This window comes from Neodiprion fabricii, chromosome 1 (assembly GCF_021155785.1).
Source record: "Neodiprion fabricii isolate iyNeoFabr1 chromosome 1, iyNeoFabr1.1, whole genome shotgun sequence".
Lineage (NCBI taxonomy): Eukaryota > Metazoa > Arthropoda > Insecta > Hymenoptera > Diprionidae > Neodiprion > Neodiprion fabricii.
The window spans coordinates 9624290-9649595 of NC_060239.1; the positions used below are offsets into that span (position 1 = coordinate 9624290).

Below are 25306 nucleotides of genomic sequence, written 5' to 3' on the forward strand. Positions count from 1 at the left end.
GTATAATTTTTTTTCGTCGTAATAAAACACGTTTTAAGGCGTGCCGTCGTCGAGTCATTTACTCTATGTAAAGTGTAAAAGCAAAAAGCGGTGATCCCGCAGCCCGCAAACGAGGTTATTCAACGCGTCTACTCGTAATTATGCTTACCGGAATACATCGTAAGCCAATTATCTTGTCACAGACATGATTTTCGAATGAAAATACGCGTGAGATAGACAAGTGCAAACGTTTGAGTACTAGGCACGGGTTAAAACTACACCGTGAAGGCGTTTTAAAAAAGGTTCATATCACGACGTGGAAGAAACTCTCTCAAAATTCTAAGCATACGCGAAACGATCAGACGTTCTAACGTGAAACCATCTACATCAAGTAGGTAAGCGATACGTTTTTGAATAATCTTGACCCCGCCATACAACAATGGCTTGTACTTGTACGGAAAGAAGCCATGTTGGAGAACCACGTCTAGGCCTGAAGATGACAAAGAATTGATCCGAACTTCCCGATCGTTAGTCGAAATCAGACGTGATCGTCTCACATGAAAATCGACACTATTCTCCACCGCTAGAGTTTAGATGCGTTTATGCACGATGTAATCGACATGCGGTCGTGACGGTTACCAGCTGCAGCCAAAAAGCCGGTTCCGTTTCTTACGACGGATACGTTGAACGGGAAATAAAAGACCCCTGGGGAAATGCATTTTATTGGAGTTGTATCTAGAAATACCACAACTACGTACGTAATTTGTTCCTTATATACGCGAGAGTCTACGACTCCTGCAGGGGGGCAAGCAGTAAATTTTATACGAAAAGGGGGAGCCATGATACATCGAATAAAAGTCACGGCAGTAGCCGAGGTTTTGGCCCAGTCGTCGGAATTGTACCAGTAAAATCTCGTACCTGCAGACGCTCGTAGGGATTGAAATTTACGTAGGTTCCATTGTAAATAACGCACAAATGGTATCCGAACAGTCCAACTCTGCGGACCCATACGGATTAATATAATATCAAGCACGTATATCTCATGCAGAGAACGGTGAAAATAGGATCGGTACTATGATCAAAGAACCATCTGGGATAAACATCGAACATCCCAGCATTTTCCGTGCCTGTTTACTTTGACAACTTGCTTCGTGTTCGTCGAATCTGATGCCTGCGTTTACTGATTGCGAATTTTGGGGTGGGATTCAAATGCCAAATTTGATAAGTTCCGAAAGTGCGGAAATACGAAAATTCAAAATCTGAATCAACGAAATTCCGAATGATCGAAGATTCTCAGTTCTGTGAATTTCTGGCTTGGTGAAATTTCACCACGTTAATCTTTTTTGTTTTGAATTTTTGATATTTTTACCTTCGGAATCCTGGTCATTCCGATTTTCGGAATTTCTGATTACTTACACTCACTCGTTCAGTAAACTACGCTATGTGAGTATATTGCACTTTTGGGAACTTTGCTCTATCGTAACTTGAATTTTCGGTAGCTTACATTTCGGAACCTTGAACCGTCGTTATTCCGACCATTCGAAGCTTTGTTGTTTGTTGAAAGTTTGATTTCTTCACTTCCAATTGGGTCACCAAATAATTCGAAATTAGGCAATTTAGGAATTTCAATCGCGCCGCCGAGTTTTGAATCTACTCGTTTGAATTTCATAGCTTCGAAAGGCTTTATTTTACGTTATAGAACACTTCCAAAACTGATATTACCAGTTTTTCGACATTCCAATTTTGATCTCAAATGAATTCAGTTATACACTTACACGTTAGGAGGGTCAAGCTATGTCGTGGCAAAAGGCGAACTGGAATAACGTACCTGAAACAGAAAACAATCATTTCTTACAAAACCTTGGAAAACGAACTGTACGGTTGATTCTACTCGTAATCTGAAGACTAAATCCTAGCTTGCGGGGTTACGTCAGTCACGCAGCACCAATCACTATAATAATGACTACGGACAGTGATTACCGTGGAAAACAAGTCCGCAGAAAACGTGGAAATAAACGATGTACCATGACGCTGGTATAGTTCAGTACAGAACACGATTACTTCGTGGATGATGCAATTGTTCAAATCCAGTCTTTTTTTCTAGACTAAATATCAAATATAGACTATTCTTTAGATTGGAGTTGTAACATGGCGAGTAAAGACGTCTGCATTATCATGTCATGAGATACTGGTGTAAATGAATTTAACAAGAAAAACATTATTCTACGATGTATTAGAGCTCTCTAAATCAATTTCCCAAATTTTGTTGAAAATATAATGACTTTAGGAAACCCGCCGCGAAAACATCGTTAGGAAATTCCAGACATGTAGAAACCTTGGACTAACTAGTGTGACGTTAGATTCCCATAATATTTCACTTTCTGTTCGATATTAAAAATACTACGAAAATATGAAAGCAAAACCAGAAGTTACGACGTGCTATAATTAAAGGAAAATTCCATGCGTAGTATCTCAAGATTCCACAATGTATCGACTGTGGTTTAAATTTGGCAATGACTATGACTTAATGTAGGTACATAAGTTTTACTGTTTAACATGTTGGTGGATGACTAGACTCCGCTTTTGTTAGTCAAGTGTTATCGGCGATGCGTGAGGCGTAAACATTTGAATCTTCACCAGTCATGGTCTGAATTTCTACCAGATGTTTAGATAAATAAATACATGTCCAGATGAGGGCCCACCCTAATGGCCGAAACGTTAACAAACAATTGACGTTTCTTCGATCGACCTACATTTAGCCAAGATTTCTTCCCACGTACAAACCCTGAGGTCATGAGGATTCTTCACATCAAGTAAGAACGTGTTCCGGGAATTGCTGATATATTCTGTGATCAACTATCGATTATATCATGGGTCTTGGCATGCTTCCCCATACACGTCCCTGATGCGATTATCGCAGTATGCACGTTGCGGTGGGCGAACGCACGTGCACGTTGCGGACGAATAGATTAACTGCTCTAATTTCCCAACTAAACGTCATGGTTGAGAAGAGAACGCGCGTTGCAAGTGTTGAGCAGATGTAATTCGTTGCAGATTAATGGGGTGCAGGGACAGTGTGGGCTCGGACGTGTTACAGTAGGCACGTCTTTGTTTTTTTGTTTTTTTTTTTTTTAAATTCAACACACTCGTTAGAAAGTAGTACTTTGAAGAGTGGGTTTGCGCGTGGAAACTCGTCATTCATAAACAAAGGTCAGCATCCTGGCACGATCCAGTGCAGTTCAGCTGCGGCTATGCGTTTCTCTAGGTGCCTGTAGGCACGTCGTCTCGTCGAGCGACATTAAATTTAACACAGGTCTGCCTACACAAGCATAATAATTATACACAGCATCAACTTCGAGTTGTAATTCCTTTGGAGACTTGACTGTCGGTTCCATTTCAGCGGGATGAATCGTTGTTGTTGGATAATTCGAAGCGCGGCTAGAAAGGTGTTTATGTGACCGGTTTCGCCGACATTTGGTAAACAATGGAGAAATTTGAGGAAGTCGAATGACACGCGAAGAAAAAACTTTGCGACGACATTTTGGTGGTTGAAAATAAGCGACGAGTAAATAAATTTCTCTTTCGGTCGGATATGGAAATGGGTTCATGTGTTGGGTAGGTTGAATTTATGAGAGAGAATCTACGACCTTTCCATGTTGATAATTGGAAGACTATATAAGCTTGTCTAAGAAGTCTTTGAAAAAGTTGATATAAGATTATAAACAATCGCAGTGAAGAAGTCTGACTAGGGTCACTTTTTTACAGGAATCTAAAAGCATGCCGCAAACAATTTGAACGACTCGAAGTTAATTCTTATCTGAATGAAAAATATTTAGAACGTACGTAAAGCCGCCAAGTACCAAATTTGACTCACAGAAAAAACGCACGAAACTTTTATCGCCAATCTCAGTCGAGAAATCAGTAAAGAATGCTAGGCGTTATGATCTCCTAGCAATCAAGGTCACGGGGTTGAGGAAAAGTTATTTTTAACCATTGATCAGATTGGAAAAACCATAAATATACGGCATGTTCACCCTAAATTCCGCATGAAAAACATTCAGAATAATTTCATTTTATCCACCATAAGTAATGGAATATCGTAAAAATCGGTAATTCATTCTTTTTTCCAAAAATCAACTTCACTAGCTCGAATAAATACCTTTTTTTTATCGCCAAGTATCACTATATTTTTTTCTCTCAACTATCAGTGTTTTGAGAGTTCTTAGTCAACTTTAAATTCAAAATATTTGAACTTTAGTCAGTCATGATTTTTCGAGTAGAATTAACCATTTTCCGGTATATTGTTGTTTTACGAATCATTTTTTTACATCCAAATTTCAGTTAAGGATAACTGCTTCGCCTTGAAATATGATAGTTAAAGAGTATCCCAGAAATTTTTCAAGTCATTTAAATTGACATCTCCGTTTATACGCAATGATTTTTGACACGGGTTCTCCACTGTCTCCAGTGTGACACCAGTGTCGTACACAACGTCAGGGCTAAGTACAAAGTATTCAAAGCAAAAAAAACATACGGGTCTAATTTCCAGCCGCGTCGTCATTATTGTTAAAGCTATCAACAATGCGTGGTCAACGCCCGTACAAACTCAAGCATCTCTCAAATGCCAAAGATTATTTCTCCTTTTGTAGTACTTAATATTCTATCAGGGTACACAATAAATTGAACGACACACCTTCAGCTACGTCATCCGCTTGTCGCGATTTGCTTCGCAACGCAGGATATACCGGTGCGTATAAATAATTTGTACACAGTTACAAGCATGCTTGTCTACATGCAGCGGGCATTTCATACGCGAGAAATTAGCAGTCCCGGGGTAGGTATGTGTTAAAATGTTATTCTCGGGGAGTGACACTCGCACAACGAGTGTCCGAGGAGTGCGTATAGATTACGATCACCTCACTTGAGTCGCAGTAGGTAGAGTTGATTTTACCAACTCTACCTCCACATCGTTATGCTGTGCACAACTCGAGTCTCGGCCCGCCGTGATAATTAAATACAGGTAGTTTCAGGGTGAACCGGTAAGTACGAGTCTAACGCCAATTGCTTTACTCTGCTTCGCACGGCCATTTGCATACCTCGACTCGGACTTGGGCGAAAGACCTGCGTAAGCATGTGTGGTTACAAATGTGAGACTGCTCATCGAAAAGCAATTCCTCGAAGCAAAAAGCTTCAATTCGAAAGAAGACGGAACACACACACACACACACACGTGCCCATTGTCGGAAGTTAGTACGAGCTGAGTGGTTTGTCAATGAACGGAAGAACCTGATACCTGAAATATTAAGGATCCATTTTCTGGATCCATCTCCCAGGGATCGAGTGAAATATACATGAGTGAGTGTATTAAACAATTTGCCTGAGATATCAAGACTAAATCATCTCAAGATTCCAAATCTATGCTTCAAGAGAGACTCCAAGTTTTGAAAAAAATCGCCACTTCTATAAATTAAACTCACTTGAGAAATATAAATCTTAGACTCCTACGACTCGATAGATTCTGCAAGGAGAACTCAATCTACCCGTTACTCAACTGACAGAAATTAAAGCTTAGGTACTTCATATAGCTTTAAATATCAACACTTTTCGCGAACAAGTTGTAGGTTACTTTCTAACGGAGCAACACCTTTAGGTGAATTTAATTTACAGATCTTACGAACGAATACTTACGTGAAGATACTTTCAGATTTTGTACCAGAACGAGACCAATTAATCGATCAAAAACTTTCGTGTGAAATACGGTTAAGCCTCTTTTCATTTAAAACGACGTGTGCTAGTGAATCGGACTGGCTTACGATTCTGGGAAGAATCACAAAATATATATGCTTCTATACTATTGCAAGAATATCACATATAACGAGTGTAAAACCGGTGGGATTTAACCGTTAAACCGAAAAGGAAAGGAAAAATATGTGATGGAATATAAAGATAATAATGCGTTGAGGAAAGCATAAATGCACAGGAGAAAGCGCACGAATCGATAAAAATGAAAAATAAAAGTCGAAGAACAGTCCGGAGTGAACGAAGAAAATGGGTATTCCGTAACAATAATCGATTTCACGGAGAAAAGGTGCGGCTTGGTTTAATGCCGTCATGCGGCCAACAAACAGACGAGGATATAAACGAGGAAAAGGCGAAGAAAAAGATTAACGAGAACAATAAAAATCAAAGGACTTACGAGCGAACAAACTAACGGCACGACGTACTTTCTGCATTACTTGAATACACTCTGCTACAGACTCATAGAGAATTGGCAATTATAATAGCGATAACGAGAATGATAATCGACAAGTTAGACTACGTAGCATCTGGATAGCGCAATTAGTCTTCGCTTCGTTACACCCGGTCTAGTTTGAAGCCTTTCGTTTCAATGTGTTTAGTAGGTACAGAGAACTCAGTGTAAAAAGAATCGTTCGGATAAATGTACCAGATGTATTATTTCTTCCTTTTTGCACGTTGATAGTCCTGAGAGAGAAAGAGTAATATTTTTTTTCTCAATGTTATAAACGATTTGTTACAGATATTCCGTTAAGCTGAAAATTTATGCATCATTTTCATCAATCGACTGTACTGAACGATAATCTTGTGTTTTTCATTTTAATCAAAAAGTGACAAATTTTCCCGAAAAACATACTGCCAACATTTTTAATTGACAATTTTTCCGTTTCCTACTCGAAAAAAATAACTGCCACATATTTTTGAAACACTCTGAAGGATGGTGAAGAAAAAACTTGAAACAATCACACAAAAAAGACGGTCAACCGTTTGGAATCAGTTTTTGTAACGATTTCAGGCAGCTCTTTTCTGGTTTTCTCATATCTAACAATAAGATGATTGGCATTGAAAGATTCTTGTCACGTTGCAGATTCCACTGTAAACGGAAACGGATTTACCAATTCCAAATATTCGAGACACTGGATCTATAAGAATCGTTTTTGAACCAGAATCAAATCTCAACTTCATTTTAACCGGTTGACATTTTTGAATAACTCTGATATTTCTTGATGGATTTGGACGAAAATTGGTACATTAACGTTTTGGGGATCACTAAATCCAAATTTGAAAACAAAATTGAAAAATTTAATATGAGGGATTTAAAATGTCGGCTTCAAATACCGGTAATTACGACTAGGCCTCAGCAACGTTGTACAAAAAAATCAAGTAGTCGGATAAGTCTTTAGAAACTTGTTACTTGTGGATTATTGGGATCGCTGATGATGAATCCGTCATCAGAATTGAAGCATCTATAGGTACACCAAATATCGAATTCAAATATGACAACAAGATTCATAACGCGGCTGAAAATTTACCTCGACTCACCCCTATTTTAACCCTCAGGATGCAAATTCAAAAAATAAGTTCCGACACGACGTCAGGGATAAAAAAAAAACCCCCAGGTACAAATTTCGATGTAATTTGGTCGGTCGTATGTGGCTACCAGTCTTGGCATGAAAAGTGGAAGAACTCGTACCGGTCAGCCGGTTAATTTGTTGCAGGATATAGTCTGTGCACGTTTCCCAGAGCACCAAAACAGGAGATAGGCTTACGACTAGTGCAAGCCCACTGCAACAGAGTCAAGTGGAAGACTGAAAACACTTGAAGGTTTGCCCACGCAATGATAATATTTGACGCGTAGGTCGGCGGGGCCTCGGACACTTGATCCGTGGCCATAGCACCGCAACAACCATGGAGCAGCACACCTGTTACCAAAGTTATTGAGAAACGCGTCGTCGCGCCCACAGCTCACGATCAGAAACATGCGCATTCGTGGTTCTGCTCTCGTCCCGAGGTGTTATGAAGGAACATGCGTGAATATGTCAGGGAAAATGACAGAGTAACGCCATGTGCTGAGGTCAGGCATCGTCCAATGTTGGGTAAAATATTCGGTTATCGAGTGTTTCCCACGCTGAAGAAGTACACTCTAATATTTTATCCAGAGACCCGAGTGCCTGTAGTTCACTGATCCAAGCGAGCTTGTTTTCAAGATTTTACAATCGAACGTAGGCGATAATTTTGGAGACTGATTGACAAATTCTCCGCACTGAGGGAAATTTTTAGTTCCAGTTACCGCTCAGTTCTTAACTATTTTAATTTTTTACTACAATCGAAATATAGTTCTAGGTAGAAAATGAAAATTAGTTTTCTAGCTGTTACAGGAAAGTCTAGTATCCGTTGCCACGGTGGAAAATCGTAAATAATTTTTTTCTAAAACACCCTATTGTGTACATACATACTCAAATGATGGATAACTGAATGCTCGTTTATTTTGTGTTGACAGTTTTTTGAATCAAGATATCAATTCCGGGACACTCCCGAAAAATCATGGTACACAAATATTTAACGTGAAACGGATAACAAATAATCTTAACCTTATAGTTCAGGTATAACGAAAGCACGCGACATCGTAGTACGTGGGGTTCCTGCTGCAACAATTATTTTTTGATTTTTGAAGGTCAAAACGGTCGTGACAATCGGAGAGAGAGTCACCCAGAAACAAGATTAGAGTAGTATTTTTCTCAAAAATTCAACAATGCTTGGTTCCCTTGATTGTGGTCTGGAATATATAATACTACCGAAACCTGTTTAATTGTAAGTTTGACCCTCTCAATTTCCGAATCCCGAGTAGCGCGCACCCTGTTGCACCTTCGCTGTCTCACACTAAGCCCGAAGACAGATGGTCAGGAAATGAAATTCAAGATATTCAAATTCCCTGAATTCGGTCTCGTGAACGGATAATAATTTATTCCGAACAATTTTAGAACTCAGTGTATAGGGTATACACTTGAATTTTCAAACTGTAGAACTGCTTCGACGAAGCGATAAGTCCGTACTTGACAGAGAAACGTCAAAGAGAGTTGTATTCAATTTTCCAGGAAACTGATTTCTACAATCTTGGAGTCGAACTTCAGACTCCTGATACTCTGATATCAAATAAAAATTGATACAATGTAACGGGACTGCCTCTCGAAATTTCTGGCACTGAGTTTATGATGGAGCGTTGGCTGAAGTTGAGGGTCTTTTTCAAAGTACTATGGAAAGTTCTGACAAACTTGAGAATCTTTTTCAAATCCATTCACCCTGGACTGCGATTAACATAGGGCTAAATCTGGAACCATCGGAGGATTTCAGGTTCGGAACTATTGAGATTAAAAATTCTTTTCCCGACATGTGTCGGGCTTGTTAACAAATTAATTATTTACATAGCTTTCGACAAAGTTTTACCGGAAAAATGCTAATTTTCTTAACATTGGTACAGTCGTAGTTATTTATTTACTCTACAATGGAATGTCAAAGTTGCCCTCCTGGTATATAACTTGTGTAACATTCGTCTAAATTGAATGAGAAACTCCGAAACACAGAACAATGACCGTAAATTCTTATTCAACGGAAGCCCCGCCAATTACTGAAGGGATTGTGTAAACCGAGTGCTTTGAAACGTGCAAAATCTTTCCCTCTCCCAAGCTCCTCGACAGATTTCTTGATATTCATTTGACCAATCATTGATAAGATATTTGACATTGTAAACGCTTGATTATTAGATTTCCACAATAATTTCAAGAAACTGGTAAACTTGTCAAATCATTCACCTCTTTGCTGAACCTCGAATAAAAATGCGACTCACCTACATCGCGTTGGCATTATTTATACATATAAAGTACCTGAAAGATGCAAGACGAAGAGTGGAGCAGTACGTGGGATCGTCACTACATAACAATTTCTCACGGTTCTTTCCGCACGTTTCCTTAGCAAATTTTCGTCTCCTCAAGGACGAGATTGCTTTTAGCGGATCTTCGCCACTCTTCACCGCGATGCTGTCCTTCATGGACCCCGTACATGCATCAGTCTGCGTATTCGTTGACGGTCACGTTACTGATCACCGTCAAATGCTCGAGGCTCAAGGGAAGTTGTGTTCATCGTTTTGCGCGATGCTCCTCGCAGAGTAAATAACTTCTTGAGTTTCTGGGCGAGGCCTTTCGGTCCACGGCTTAAAGACCGTGCAAATGGCTGACCATTGATATATGTTGAGTGGGAATGGAAAAGGCTCGGTATCAGCTGCGACTGGACATTAATGAGGATTTCTAACCCTGGATGTCCCGACGTAGGGCTCCGTTTCACCGTGCGGAACAAGCATCGTAGGATCGCTCGGATGGAAATGAGGACTGCATGAACGCGCGAGAAATATGTGCAACACCAGATTATTGCCTCACGCCGTCGGATCGGATGCCACACCTGATTGCTAGTCGCTTGTACTTATACGCTGCACGCACTGCAGGTGAGCAGAATAAGAGTTGTTCAAGAATTTGTTCGCTGCTAATACGGGGATGTTCGAACCCGCGTTAAATTTAATTGGATAGCTTTCGGAATAAATACGCGAGCCGGCTGGTTGGAGTAAAAGGACACCTTGTAAAGGATGTGAGAATTTACTGTAGGATATGCTTCCAACACCATTTTATCACTTTTACCATTTCCACCGTTAAATCGCACTGGAACAATCATGTTACATATTTTTTTTTGGCAAACGTTGATTTCACAGAATCGATTTTATCCTCTTCGTTTTTTAATATTTTGCTTGCAGTTTCAGATCACGCTGCCTGTTCGAAATATTTATCGTCAGATGAGAATCGATAAGTAGATATTATGCCAAGCATATGAAATCACGTAGACTTCTATGGGATGAAATTCTAGATTATTCGAAAATATAATATGTCATTCTTTGGCATATTTGAAGAGGCCCTCATTTTAGGATTTAGCCATGAAAAAATGTCCACAGCTGGTATAATTATACTTAATGTTCCCCCTAACATATCGTTTTTAAAACGATAACTTTTCAACTTTATTCAGGCATGTAAATATGAAAAGAATTAACTGATTCGGTTGATATTGTTACAAGTCGTGTGAAATTTCACAAACTTTTAAAGAATTCAAACATATTATATAATGACCAAGAACCAAAGGAGATCTTTAAGACGATGTTGAAATATTTAACTTTGTCGAAAACATTACATCTTTACGAAAGTTTTTTGAGGTGCAATATATGTATAAGAAAACCTTTATTCGCACCGAGTGACAATATGCCGGATTTCCCTGTACTGTTACTATTTAACCCCATAAACACCGTGAGAAAACTTCTTAGCGGTAGTTTGGATAAAACCAGTAAGTAAAGTATCCAAATGCAAAGCACGCCAACTCGAAGAAATGTCCAACTACTGCACGTATCGCGAGCTAAAATTCTTCAGATTCCTCGTATGAAAGGTGAGAAAAAACAAACGTGGACTTCGTACTGCGACAGTATTCCGTATAAATCCTCGCTAAATTAGCACATTCGAATATAGCGGCCTGCTTTTACGCGCGTTCATATGGGCAGTAAGCTGCGGTTTGAGGGTACAGTCAACACCAGAACCACGAGCAGCAACAGCTGCACAAAAGGTTCTCTAAAATACAATGCAAATAGAAGGTGGTTAACCTTGGAAGCGGACACCACCTACCTCTGCAGGCTCTGCACGTACATTACACAATCTGACTTCCTCCCTTCCATTCTTTCCATGCATTTTATCAAAGTTCGAATTTACTTATACGTCGCAATTATAATAGCACCATATTTTCATTTTCAACAAAAACGAGAAATAATCAACTCAGCTGAGAAAAATCCGGGCTGATATTAACGTTTCGACTGTTGAGATACTTTTGAAAGTGATTCAGTATCCAATTCATTAGCAAGCGTAAAATTTGAAACTGCATCAGCACAGTCAACATATTTAAATTACGTTGCGGTTTAATATCAACGCTTGGAAACTGAGCAATATTTAATATACTCATAATGCTTCACCATGAATTAAAGCTAAACAAATTTCCATTTACGCGACTGAAATCGAATGAATGAATAAGTGGTCGATGTGATTGTTATGTAATGCGTCGGACCGCTGAATACTTCGAATGTTTAATCAATTGAGCGAAATGAATTTCATAGATTTTATACATCCCACTACTGACTCATTAAATTTTCGTAAAAATGAAAACTTGCAGAAAACCAAGGACGAAAAGCCGTACTGTAAAACAGGGAGGCCATCGGTTGTCTTTATTACAGATTTGACAATTGGCTATGTTTCTGAATGAAAGACAGTCACACAAAAAATCATACCAGGTGTTCAGATTAAGTTGCCGAAGGTAAAGATGATACCGTTAGAAACGTAAGCATGGGGGCACAAAATCTGCCGAGATGATAATTTTTTGCTCATAGTTATTTCAAGTATAGTCATTTCATACGACAAGCATTTTCCTAGAATTCGACATAAAGGTTTATTACTATTAATTAGCTAGACATTTAATTATTCGCGTTGGAATTGGATTCATTTATCCAACCAAAAATATCCACAATCTCTCTTATGCGCGTATAAAATTTGTGTAGATTAATACGTTCGCCGTGAAAATAAACCGAACCGCAAATCATTCTAAAAATTGTCGCTTCAAAAAGCGTAGCAAGAATTTAAAGTAATATTACTCTTTTCACATGAAAAAAATCTTTCATGGGTTACATCGTTCATTAACATACAGTTATTTTTTAGGTAAAATATTACACTATTTGAAGTATAATACGTGAATCCTAATAGCAAGAATGACGTTAACTTTGTAAAAAATCAAATGTTGGTCCAAAAAAAAAGAAAAGAAATCTGTTTTTACAGAATCTTAGCGGTTAAGCGAAAAAGTGAACTGCCTTGTAACTTTACAATTATGCAATTATGACTCGTCTATATATCATTTGGTACACTTGGCGGCGATAATCGCGATTGCGGCACAGCGAGATCTGAGATAACAAACCAATTTCAATGTATGTTTGGTGCAAGTGTTAACGAATGTAAGCTTTGTGTTTTACACCTTGGTGAAGTAATGTGAGAAGTAGCAACTCGCACCAAGTGAAACACCCTACTTACCATGGGTGTAAACGTGGATAAAACCAACTAGTGTTGGCATGCCCGATGCTCATACCAGAAACTCGCGTACCTACTTCGAACCTACGGAAGTTCTTGCCGCTTGTATGAGGTTTATCACAACAAGTCGCTATGTTACGTGTGAATAGGAGTTCCCGCAACAGGCGTTCACAGCCTGGTACAAGTGCATAATACAAAGTCTAGCCTCTTGGCTGACCTCCGAGGGATTCTGTTGTTTGTACAAGAGTATACCTCGTGCTCGTATGCACGCCGGTTTCCACTGCAGCAGTAAATGATAATGGTTAAAATAATAAGTATATCGTGGGAATCGAGTAAAACGCATCTTATACTGCACATTTGGAACTTACCGCACGTTATTATCCGTACAGTGTAGTTCTGTGAAGCACGAGCTTTGATTACCGTCCGTGGCTTTTCTATGAGCTATTCTCTTTGGTCATTAAAAATAACTCCGAGTAAGTAATGACCGATACAACAACGAAAGTGGTATTTCAGCCTTCTGCTCTTTTGCCTCCAGCTTAGGTTCACTTTAGTAAACGTATCTTCTCGTATCGTAATCTTTCAAGTATTTTACCAGAACAGGACTTGAGTTTAAATAACCGTTCAACGACCAATCTTCTCGGAAGATTGTGGCATTAGATATCTTGATGTGTAGTTCGAGCATGACTGCAACAAAACTTTTAGAATTATGATAGGGAGAGTTTGTTGAGAACCTCTAATTAAGTAAACTTGGAAAGAATTTTTCTATCTAAGATTCGAGACTGGAAGAATTACGCTCACAGGATACATTTTGAATCGAACGTTACCGTCGTCACATCGCTTAAAACGCGCAAAGCACCGCTAATAGGATCTACGCGCAATAAAGTACTGCAAAGTTAAGGGAAACGTGACGATTTGATATCGTTACAACGAAGAGAGTACGTATCTTGCACGGTTCGCCAGGCACGACAAACGCCTTAAGGTGATTCATGATGTGAGCTTACTACTTCAGCGTTGAGAGACCGAAAAATGAACAACACACATGTACTCAACAATAACCAGTTGCATTACTTGTACAAGCCATTATGCATTGTCCACCAAATATTTTTGCCCATGAGATCTTCGAGCTCTGGTAAACTGCATTGTCTGTTCCTCCTTGGTTTGTCTTTCACTAATGGTGAACGACGGTTTTCTCTTTAGTACGCACGGTGGTCTATCAATAGTGTTTGCAAGCAATAGTCAATATCTTGTAGAAACTATAAGCTTGTAATTTTCGCATCATCGAAAAACTTGGATTGGAGTTAAGAGCGTTTAAAATGTCTATGAAAAAACGAGATCACTCATCGCTAAGAGAAGGTGGTTTCGAAAACGACTCACCAAGAAGTTGGCTCTCGAGGTGTGGAACCAACGACGAAGTTATTGGCACATGGGCATTACCTCGGGCATCTAGACAGCGTAGAAGTCTTTTGAACATTGACTCTAATAAACGCGGAGGAGATGAACTAACGTATGCTGGTCAGTACCTCGTCAGTAACTACTTACTCCAGCATTCATTGCGGTAGCACCATTGAGGGACTACTTTTTCATCTTTCTTTTCTTCGTGCTCTCCGTTACAAGCTATGTCGTCACTCGTGCAGATATTTTGCAACGCGGAGCCCACACAAGAGTCATTGGCCGGTGGATTGGATCATAACGCTAACCAGTGGGTAAATAAAAAATTGCAGACTTAAGTTCTTTGCATAATATTATGTGCCTCATCGAATGGTGGAAACTGGAAAAATAACAATCAGACTCTGTCAAGCGTTTTAAGGTTACCCCGAAGCTTGGACACTGAGTCATTGAGCATTATGACTCGTTTCATCAGTTCAATCTACCAAGAGTATCGGTATCAATATCAGCATCGGTTCCTTATCAGACAGAAATGTTGTGGTTGTAGAACAATGCACCGTGAAATTTGATCAAAAGTAGTAGTGAATTCATATCTTGCCCTTGGGGTGGTTGGATAAGCCTTTAATCTCTATCGTACAGTAAAGTTTGACCGAAATAATTGTAGCATCCGATGGAATTTATTCGGGCAAGACTTTTCAGACGGATACTTGTAACATACACAAGATCGAATAGGGACTGGTGTTAGCTGCCAGTTAACAGGGTCTATGGCAAGTGCTTTTTAACCAACCGACAATCTTCTATGTCGTTTTCCTGGAGCCCGAGAGGAGAGCAATTAAGAGATCGATTTATGGATCGCGCAAATCGTTACACACCGGACATCAGAGCTGCCCGCACTTTTAATGACGTACTAGCAGGCGCGCATGCCGATGATACACAGCCGTATCTACCTTGGCACGACCTAACCCAACTGGTACGGCTTCGCTTTACTAATGATTTCTCTCTGAAGGATGTTTTTAGCATTTTTTCAGCGTTGAGTAGACTGGCTTGCCGGTAGAAAAAAAAAATGGATTGCTGCTTCTGGTGGTGCTAGTCGTATAATGTGTTCATGGCAAATGTATGGTAAATCTATGTATAGGCAATGCACACAGGATTAACTTTGCTTAAGACGCAAAGTTTTTGGTTAACAATATTTGACGTTTGGGAGCGATGATGGCATGAACGAAGTCCGTAATGGGATGATAATTTATACAATACGTCCTAGATAAGTCTATTTATCATCCACTCATATAATTTCTAGTCAGCTCATGTGAACTTTAAATCATACCTTAAGGTATTATCAGGCAAAGCAATCACTGACTGATAATTGACCTCTAGCTGACACAACTTATAACGTGTGTGAGTTGCTGAATTGTGAGATGATGATTGAAATGAAGAACTGTCATCAGCGGTCATCTTGAAAGAATTTAAACATGGCCTCTAGTCCTGTTTCCCAAATAATTTCAATCACGGGTAGGAATGACAAGCTTCTAGTGGAAGAAAATCCAATTGCAAATAAATTTCATTTCATGCTTCAGTGACAACGTCAGATTTTCATTTTTCGATTGCTCGATCAGACATCCCTTGAACTCCCCAAAGACACCCAGACGTCCATCCGCAAAGGCACGTCGAAGGTAATTCTGAAAACCTTGAAATGTCGAAATCCAGCAAAAGCTTATCGTTTCATTTTTAGAGTGATTATTGTAACTTCCCATTTCAATGTAACTCCCCTTCTCAAAGGGATTTTTCCGATTCCATTCTGAAACGGCGCAGCTTTTCTAAGTATAGAACTGACTTCATTTTAGGTTTTATTGGTCACGTGCTTTTTGAATGATTTGAATAACTGTAAAAAAAAAAGTAAAACATTTAATTTGTTATTGTTTCACGGTTTCGAAACGCATACCGACGTGAAATTCTCCGGCTGGCGGCATTAAGATCACCCAAATTAACGATGGACTTGTTTAAAGTCTTCTAGACTTTGAGCTAGCCGTATAATTCGAGTTTATGGTTCGATCACATCAGAAACTTCAAGGTCTTGAATAGCGTGGTACGTAATAAACTTCCCTCGTGTATAGAGGTAAAATTTTCGGTGTTAAAATTGGAGATTTTGCGACGCTACATCCTTTGTCTTATCATTTTTATTGGTCTCCTGTGGTACTGAAATTTCGATTCATCGAAGTGCAATGAGCTACAATGTTCATGGAGTAGGTACAGCAGCACGTCATTACATTGATGCAGATGAACACAAGTTCCTCCAAGTCATAACTATTTAATATCTTTCCTACCGTAGCCCAAGCTAATCCAACGCATTTTTATCTATGAACGTAATCGTTCACTCAAACGCGATGCACGCATGTACGTAATTTAAAACTTTCATCGCATAACGCAAATCTCTTGGCCCACAACAGTTCTCACTTGAGCAAAATTAATCGAAGGAGTTTAATGCAACTGCGGCAGAATCCACTTTCACGTGGCTGTAGGTCGATGAAGATTGCTCTTAATAAGTAGCCTTCTTTCAACGCGGTTGCAGCTCCGATAACTCAATTTTCAAGAGAGAGTGCAAGTCTGAATTTCTCTTACGGCGTAGAACATCTTGAGCCAAGACACGATATCTATATCCTCCATGGCTCCATTACCATCGAAATATCCGTTAATGTTACAATTTGACATCATTCATGGGTCTCACTGCTCGCAGAATCGTAGCAAGACAATAATGATGTGGTTGGAATTCAGTGCCACGCGACCATGGAAAACAAAGAAGCGAGTGATTGAACTGAACGTGGATTTTTTACCCGTCTTCTCAGATCGTTAAGTACCTCTATAGCTGCATGGATTGCCGTTACAGGCGCAAGAAGTCCCGAGATCTTAAGAGATAGTGTCGATTTTACCGTCGCTGTGGTCACGTGAAACGGTCGTAATGTTGGCTCACGGTTTCGCTCCTCTGCCCCTTCATCCGGACGAGTAGCTTTTCTTCCGAACCGGTTGAATCTTGAGAAGAGTACACACGCTCTTTCGCTGGTTCTTTTCTTTTTAAATAAAGCCGTACAAACACGTTCGGAATAATTTTGGCGGTGAACCGCGTCCGGTCAAGAGTTCAACTGTCACTAATAATAATTTCTGCTCCGTGAAGACTGGTCGAGGTGCCACGATCATAGAATCAGTTATTCAGTTGGTCGAGCAGCACCGTCCGAGAACGTTTAAATCATAAGTATGTTATATTGTGTTACATGTTTCGAAGTATTCAATGTTTTCAACGAAAGACTTTTTAGTACTTGCGATGATATGTTACAGTAGGTACTTGTGTCATTGTTATTAAGTAACGAGTAATTTGAAAAACCTGATGCAGTAGAAGCTTATGGATGATCCAAATTCATAGTTTTTCAAAAATTTTCCGTTGGTCTTTTTATCTTCAACGCGACTTACCAGTTTTCCATTTAAGACTTCCCCACCTCCAACCATTCACTATAAAGCAACCTCCGGACTCTATAAGACTTGAAACCTATGTCTATAGTATTCCAAATTAAGAGAACTTGGATGACTATTTGTTGAATAGAATCACGGTTAGTCGTAGTTCTTTAACCTGAACTTGAAGCATCGTCGTGGCTAATAATAGTCAAAGTGACCATATTTAGAGCGGTAGCACCGTCTCTATTCGTTGTTAAGGTTTCCTCGATTTACTCAAAGACCATTTGGAGCGAGTTCATACTGAAAGATGCATACTGTTCGTGGATGATCGCGATATGTAAGTACAGCCGGATAGAAATTTCAACGATATAGAGAGAGTAGAAGAGTAGAGTACATTATAGCCACATCCCTGTAGCTCATAAATTATCAAAAGAAAATTCTTCTACTTTGCTACGCGAGTCTCTGAGATTTCGGTGTTGGTGCAGTGTACGTTCATTCGAGTCTGAAACAGGGGTAAGGTTTAATTTCGTGGAAACGATTTGAATAAAGCACGCCTCAAGTGCAGCATCTCCAGCCGGGCAGTCAAGCAAACTTGATCTCAGCTCGTTTGTTTGAACTCGCGAAACTGCTTCGACACACATTACGCTCAACATTCGTCCGTCACTTCGAGCGAGGGACCACCCACTATGACTCATGTAGTACGGTGGAATTATCATTTTAGGATGATAGCGCGGTTGATGCTTCCGTAGTTTTGTTTTTTTATAACCTTCCGTGTTGTGTGTGTATATGTAGAGTTGATACAGGGTGACAAAACAACATCTTGAAAAACTCGACTTAGACAAAAAACGCTGCCTTTGTGTATCTTGAGAACTCGTATGTGACAGGAATTGATTAATGCTAATGTAGAACAGGTTGATCGCGCAGGTACATGGCTCACATAATAATTAAGTCACGTGGTTCCCGTGGAAGAGCAACTGATTGCTGCAACTCTGTAATCTTGACGACTGTGTCTCAAAAGCATGATCAAAACACGGCATGACACCGAACATTTCGCACTCTGCACCTAATACGATTAAGGCGAAGGTTCGTTGGACTTTGTAGCTATGAGAAATAGCGGTGCTAGAGGGTTAATTGGTTTTTTTTTTTTTTGTTTTCCTCCTGAACGCCAAGGATCCTCAACTAAGGCTCTAGAACAGTTTCACAAATTCTATCTCTCGAGAGAATGAAGATATCGTCGAGCTTATGCACAATTTTTGAGATAGTAAGTTTTTCATGTATGTGAAAAAATCGCAAGTGACTCCAAAGAAAAAAAAATCATGAACCTTTTAAAAAGTGCACCGAACCTTTATCTTAAAGATATAAAATATTGTATCGAGCACAATACTTCTGGATTTAATTGACGCTTTGTCAGGTCATTTCCGAGTACAATTCATTTAAAATGTTGTTCACGAATTCGAAGCGTCGTAGTTACACAAGAAATGTGAAATACGGGCGGTAGGAACAAAAAACGCATTGAATCAGGAACAGTATTGTGAGTTTTAACGTTATTTTCATATAAAACTTCTTTCTGCAACCGAAGTACTTCCACGTAATATTTTCACCTTTGGCATTTATAATTCCTTTTCAACCGGTATTTAGTTGTGAAAAGAGAAGGAGTAGGACAGAGGAAATGAAAAAAAAAAAATAGAAAAATAAAAGTATCAAAAAAAATCGAATCAAAGTTCTCTTCGCAGTTGTCCTCGATATACTTTCGAACGCCACGATCTAGTCGAAGCTTCGATCTTGAGTTGCGATCGCTGCTGACAATGAGATCACGTTTCTTGCGTAATAGGCTTCGTACGTTACGAGTTAATTTGACACGTTCGTGATTTTCAAAGAGTGCCTCAAACCCGTCGGATAATTTTTGTTAAAAATCGTTGTGAAGCGATCATATTACGATCAATAAACGTCGTCCATATACCAGCGTTAAATCCTTGAAACAAACTCGTTAAAAAATTTGCCGTTTCAATTCGCGTCCAACTTAATTTGGGTAGCTGTTCAATCGGTTTCGCTGACCCTGAGAATTAATCGCCGGCAATTATTTATAAATTCGTGCCAACCTAACTGCCGCATTGAAAGTTTGACGAGGCGACCAATTGGATGTTGCTGTTCGAACGTTGTGCACTGCATATTATTACGTACACGTTGAATGTATAAACGAAGAAACGAGTATCGGTATCCACGGTTGAAAATATTGCAGAAATTGCGACGTCATTTTTATTAATAACTTTCTCTCGTTTAATGGAGAAACCCAACCGGCTTCCATGGATCAGACTGGGTCCCATTCTTTCGATCACGGATCGTATTACGCTTCCCGATACACTCTACCTCCTACTTCACGCCCGGTATTAGCAGGTAGGCATACAGTACGTATGCGTACCAAAATACATTTACAATACACGCATAAATAGCTGTCCACGTCAGCAAGTAAAAAGCAAACACGATGTGGGGATACAAAGAATTTTATGACTCAGTAGGCACCTGTTTTGTTTGCTATCAAATTACCACCTCTGTGTACGTATAAAGTATTTTACGCATCTTTTATTACGCTGGAAGGTGAACGAAAAACTGCAATGGAGATCTGTCATCTCTTCATTTTTCACAGTACATCGTTAATTCCATGTATTGTGTAAATCGTATTTTTTAAATATGACGAGAGGTCAAGTGAGTTTTAGGCAGTGCGAAAGTTTTGTATTTAAACAAAGGATTCCAAAAAGATTATGACACGCATTAATATCGTTCTCGCGTAATTATGTAATCACAACGATAGTCAAGAGATCGTGAATTTCCGACAACATTCATAAAATTGTAATATTGAGGGTCAACGAACTGAAAACCGCCCTAAACGTTCATTTGAAACTTGTAACTTATTTTCAAAAACTCCCAACACTTCACTGAAATTCATAAAGAAATTTCAAGAGTTTAGCAAAATATAGCTAGAATTTTTCATTTCTCTACCTTTTAGCTTGCTATTCACCAAAAAATCGAAAACTGATCATAATGTGGATCTTCCTTTAACTATCGTAAATTGAAATAACGAAAATCCCACAGGAACGGAAGTTATTACCAGAGTCAAATTGCATCTTCCACCATACTTGAAGTGATTTTTTTACAGTGCCAGAGAGAGATATTTCATTCGTTGAACTCAATCTGGAAAACTCTTCAAAATTGACTCATAATTTACTGTAACAATTCACAATGTAATTGATAAAGGGAGAAGAACTGCAGCGAATCCCATCAACAGAAACTCCAATATTTATAAAGAAAAATTAGTTAATATATTTTTCCATCCAGTGCTACGTAACGTGGATTGGAAAGAATATATTTTCTCTTGAATCTAATCGCTGTTGTCCAAAAAAGGGGAAAAAAATCTCATAAATCAAAAAGCGACTCGTGACAATCGATATGCATGTAAAGTATTAGTGGAAACACGGCTTAAAAATCCGACAAAAATCTGGAAAATGTTCGCAGCATTGCTTAATTTGAAACAATGATTCACACAGCCATCCATTGCACTTATCTGCAGGCATGTACATAACCGAGCTGCCGAGTTGCTGACTCGCAGAAGCCAGCTGGCATACGTGAAGATTTTTCCCTTCACGTCTACTGGAATAGGCGGTGAAAACGGGAACGGGAGATTGATCGATTTATTATCTAACGCGTACATCACGTAGTCCGGAGCCGCAAATTAGACGTGATTGCTTGGAAGAAAAGGAAAGGAAAAAACCTTGAAAATAGTTACGTTGAAATTACCTCTCAGGATTCATCGAAGAGATCCGCAGCAATTTCTGCAGTGCTGTAAGACTACTTGGGCTGTTACAAGACATTGTGGAAATATTTCTACCGATCCAGGATCGCGGTGGAATCTTATTCATAGTCAACTCAACAGTGCAGACTGCGTAAATGTACGCACGTAAAAGGCTTGGTAATGGCAAACGCCAACCGCGTTTCGTGACATAATTCACACAACCTCCGAGGCTTCGAGAAAAACGGTTTCGTGAAACTTTCAAATCGGCCGGGAGACCGATTTTCAATACTGGGTATCCCTCCGCTTCGCGAATTCCTTGGTAAATACCCGTGCCTACACTGAGAAAAATTTCATTTGTTACAGTAACTGGAAAAATTCAGTAAAAGAGGTATCGTTAAAAAAACTGTTTGAATATTGTTGGAATTACGAAAAACGAGGCACGCCTAACCATTTTGCGCTATTGTCGATCCTTTTCCGGTAATTGCAACGGAAAATCAGTTTCTTCGGTTTGCTCTACTTTTTTAGTTAAATAAGGCTTTAACGTCAATTTATCGTTGCACAAGCATTAAATTTTCGCAACAGTTACGAGAAAATATAGCAACAGCGATCCCAATGAGAAAGAATAGTAACGGATACTAGACTTTCCGGTAACAGCTAGAAAACTAATTTTCCTTTTCTACCTAGAACTATATTTTTCGATTGTGGTAAAAAATGAAAACAGTTAAGGACTGAGCGGTAACAAGAACTAAAAAATTCTCTCAGTCTAAGTGTAATTGCGTGATTCTACGGTCAGCTGCTTAGTGCGTTTAATTTCGCATCGTTATTCATTCCGCGAACGTCGCAAACGACGGGGTGATGATTGTAAGGTCGGTGAGCTGTTTACCCGGTCGATACACACGAGTGGCTCGGAAAATTTCAATTAACATGTACAGTTGCGCGGATCTTTGGATCGTTGGAACTGCAGACATCGTTCCATTAGAAATGATAACGGTTACGAAATGCGGAATCGGAGCATGAATTGATTACTCCAATTTATTCCCCGAATTCGACACTCCACATTCACTCGATCGATTTCATCGTTTTTCTACAGGAAGGCATTCAAGTCACGACCCCAGCAATTTTCGGTTCGTGATTTCTCGCGGTACAGGTAAAAATAAAGTCAGTTAGACCGTAAAAGTTGATTCATTCTTAGTGATTAGTGTCTTTTTTTTTTACACGTATTGTTCTAGTCTAATACACGAGTATTTCCAAAAATCACGAGCGAGAAAAAATGTATGGTTATCGAGGAATCTAAAAAACGAAGTGTTTCTGAATATCTGCTATTATTTTTCAACGGTCTCAATATATTTTTTTTTGAATATTACGACTTCAGGATTTCTCTGAAAACTGAAACATTTCCCGGAACAATTATTTTGTTTTCATTCTTTCATCCAAGCTGCAGTTTTTGAGTTATACTTTTTCATACATTTTATCGACTGCTAAGATCAAAACCTTTTCAAATAAAGATCTGCAAAAAATCATACATCCTCTAATAAGTTGAACAAAAAAAAAAAAAGATTCTACAACGTTTGAATCGCAGTCAGGTGAGTCAGGTCGATTAAATGTGTAAATCTCCCGTGTGGCTATGGAATCCCTTTCTGCCACAATCCGATTCTTCACACCGCGGTAAAATTTTCCTCGGTTCTGTCACCATTCGATTCACAGCATGCTATTTGCAGCTACAATTCACCTGCAGAAGTCCCAGAGCGATTCGACACGCTCAGAGGTCGGTTTTTACTCGATCCGCCCCTTCATCTGCTAGCAAAACTGTTACCGCGTATTAAATTGAAAGGTTGCATATGCCACACAGAATTGGTTGGCAAAAACGACGAGTTGAATTACAGCTTACCGTGTGCCATGACCATCGTATTATAGTCAAGAACTTTTTCACCAGATGCAAACACATGTTTGAAATTTATAAATGTCGGCACTCTCAGTAAGAAATACAAGTTTTAGGTGAAAATGCTTCAACTGAGAAACTGAAATTTAATAATTCAGCATCTCTACGAAGTCTTAATCAAAGTTGAGCTTTACTCAAGTTTCTGATACATGTTTCGCGATCAGAGTTTTTCACATTATTTGCACTCGTTTTATTCAAAATTCTTGTAAGATGAAAGTGGTGCAACTTTTAGAGAATCTTACCGATAGCTTGACGCTTATATTTCCATACATATTTGTACACAGTTTTAAAAAAGAAGAAGAAAGAAACAGGATCGTTTACTACCGGAAATCGTCGAACTCAAGGAGCCTTGCTTTCACATTCTGAATCGAAATCTCGCAAGTGTTAGAAGCAAACAATCTCAAAATCTATTCAACTATCTTTACGATTATCGGTATGGATTGCAAAATTCAGAACGAACAGAGAAGCATACTCTAAGGCATAACAGCAATTGGCGGTTGGATCGAAAATTTACAAACTGTTCGCAGTCCATTTCTGACATTCTCAAAGCCTTTCGAAATTTCAGAAGTTAAATAAAAAAGCCTAAAGGGACAAAATTTCCAGCATTCGAGTGATTGAACCCTACGTAACGAATATCCATTGCACCTCACCGTATACTGAGAGCTGTTCATAAATGATTTTGCCTTATCATTTACCCCTGGGAGTAAAAGGGGCGGAGTCGAGAGACGCGATGTTCGAGATACGAGCAGCATGAACATGCAGGTCTGCACACGTGCCAAGTGTCGAGCAGGATTCAATGAGCGATCGCTGGATTGAAATATCGGATAACATTTAATCATGACTTTCTTTCGTCACGGTGGTTGCACAAAAATTTACCGAGTGTTCGAACCGATTTCTATAGCATAATCAATGCAAAAATTATTACACCGGTCAACGCGGATTTTGAGTCTGGTTTCTAGACGTCAAATTTTGATTTCTTCCGCGTAACTAATAGAAGAATAAATAGTTTTTTTAAATAAAGTTTGTTTGTGTAGAAATCGGAACGATATGTCAGATTTTTAAGAAAATTACCCATTTGCTCAAACATTTATTTGTAACAATTCAACAAACTTTCGAATCACTTTTATTTACACAGTAAATGTTTGAGAAAATAGGTAATTTTTTTAAGAATCTGATATGTCGTTCTGATTTATAGAAAAGCAAACTTTATCTAATAAATATATCGTTTTATTCTGTTAGCTACCTGGAAGAAGTGAAATCTTGACACCTACAATCTAGATTCAAAAATCGTGTTGACCAGTGTTATTTATCAACGTAAAAAAGACAAAAGCAAACCTTATAAGTAATAAATGAAGATGTTGGTTATTATTCGATGTGTAGAATCAAAATTTACTCATTTAAATATAAACTAAAAAACAAGTGTGTTCTTGCTGACCTGTGTTATTATACCTACCCACATGTTAATGCGTTATTAGATAAACTGACCTGCGTTACGTTCATTTGAATTTGAGAAAATTGGTGAACAAAAACTAGTAGCAGTAGTAGACTAGGAATAACTTTGGAAAATTCTCTGATGTTTTAAAAAAGTGTAAGGGAAAAGGGCATAGGAGTGAGAAAAGTTCTTTCCGTTGGAAAGTTGGTCCAGTTATAAATTATATAATTGTGTGAATAAATTTGAATATCCCTTTACTAATTTTATACGTTGAAATAAATGGCAGGTACGGGACTCTGATAAGATCATGATGTTGGTGACACTAGCGAAACGTTATGTACTTCGAAATCACCAAACAACCTCTGTTGCTCGTATTCTAAAGTAAAAATTAAATATGT

General features: G+C 38.9%; 1 protein-coding gene across 5 annotated transcripts in view; it reads right to left on the minus strand.

The window, feature by feature from the left end:
• The window catches only part of LOC124174359 (cadherin-99C), a 111178-nt gene that overhangs the window by 48810 nt on the left and 37062 nt on the right, over positions 1-25306 (minus strand). The window contains exon 2 of one of the 5 annotated variants that reach the window (XM_046553432.1): positions 1755-1807. The exons of the other annotated variants lie outside the window; for them this stretch is intronic. The gene's annotated coding sequence lies outside the window, so the exon portion shown is untranslated. The remainder of the gene's footprint in view (positions 1-1754; positions 1808-25306) is intronic. 5 annotated transcript variants of the gene reach the window in all.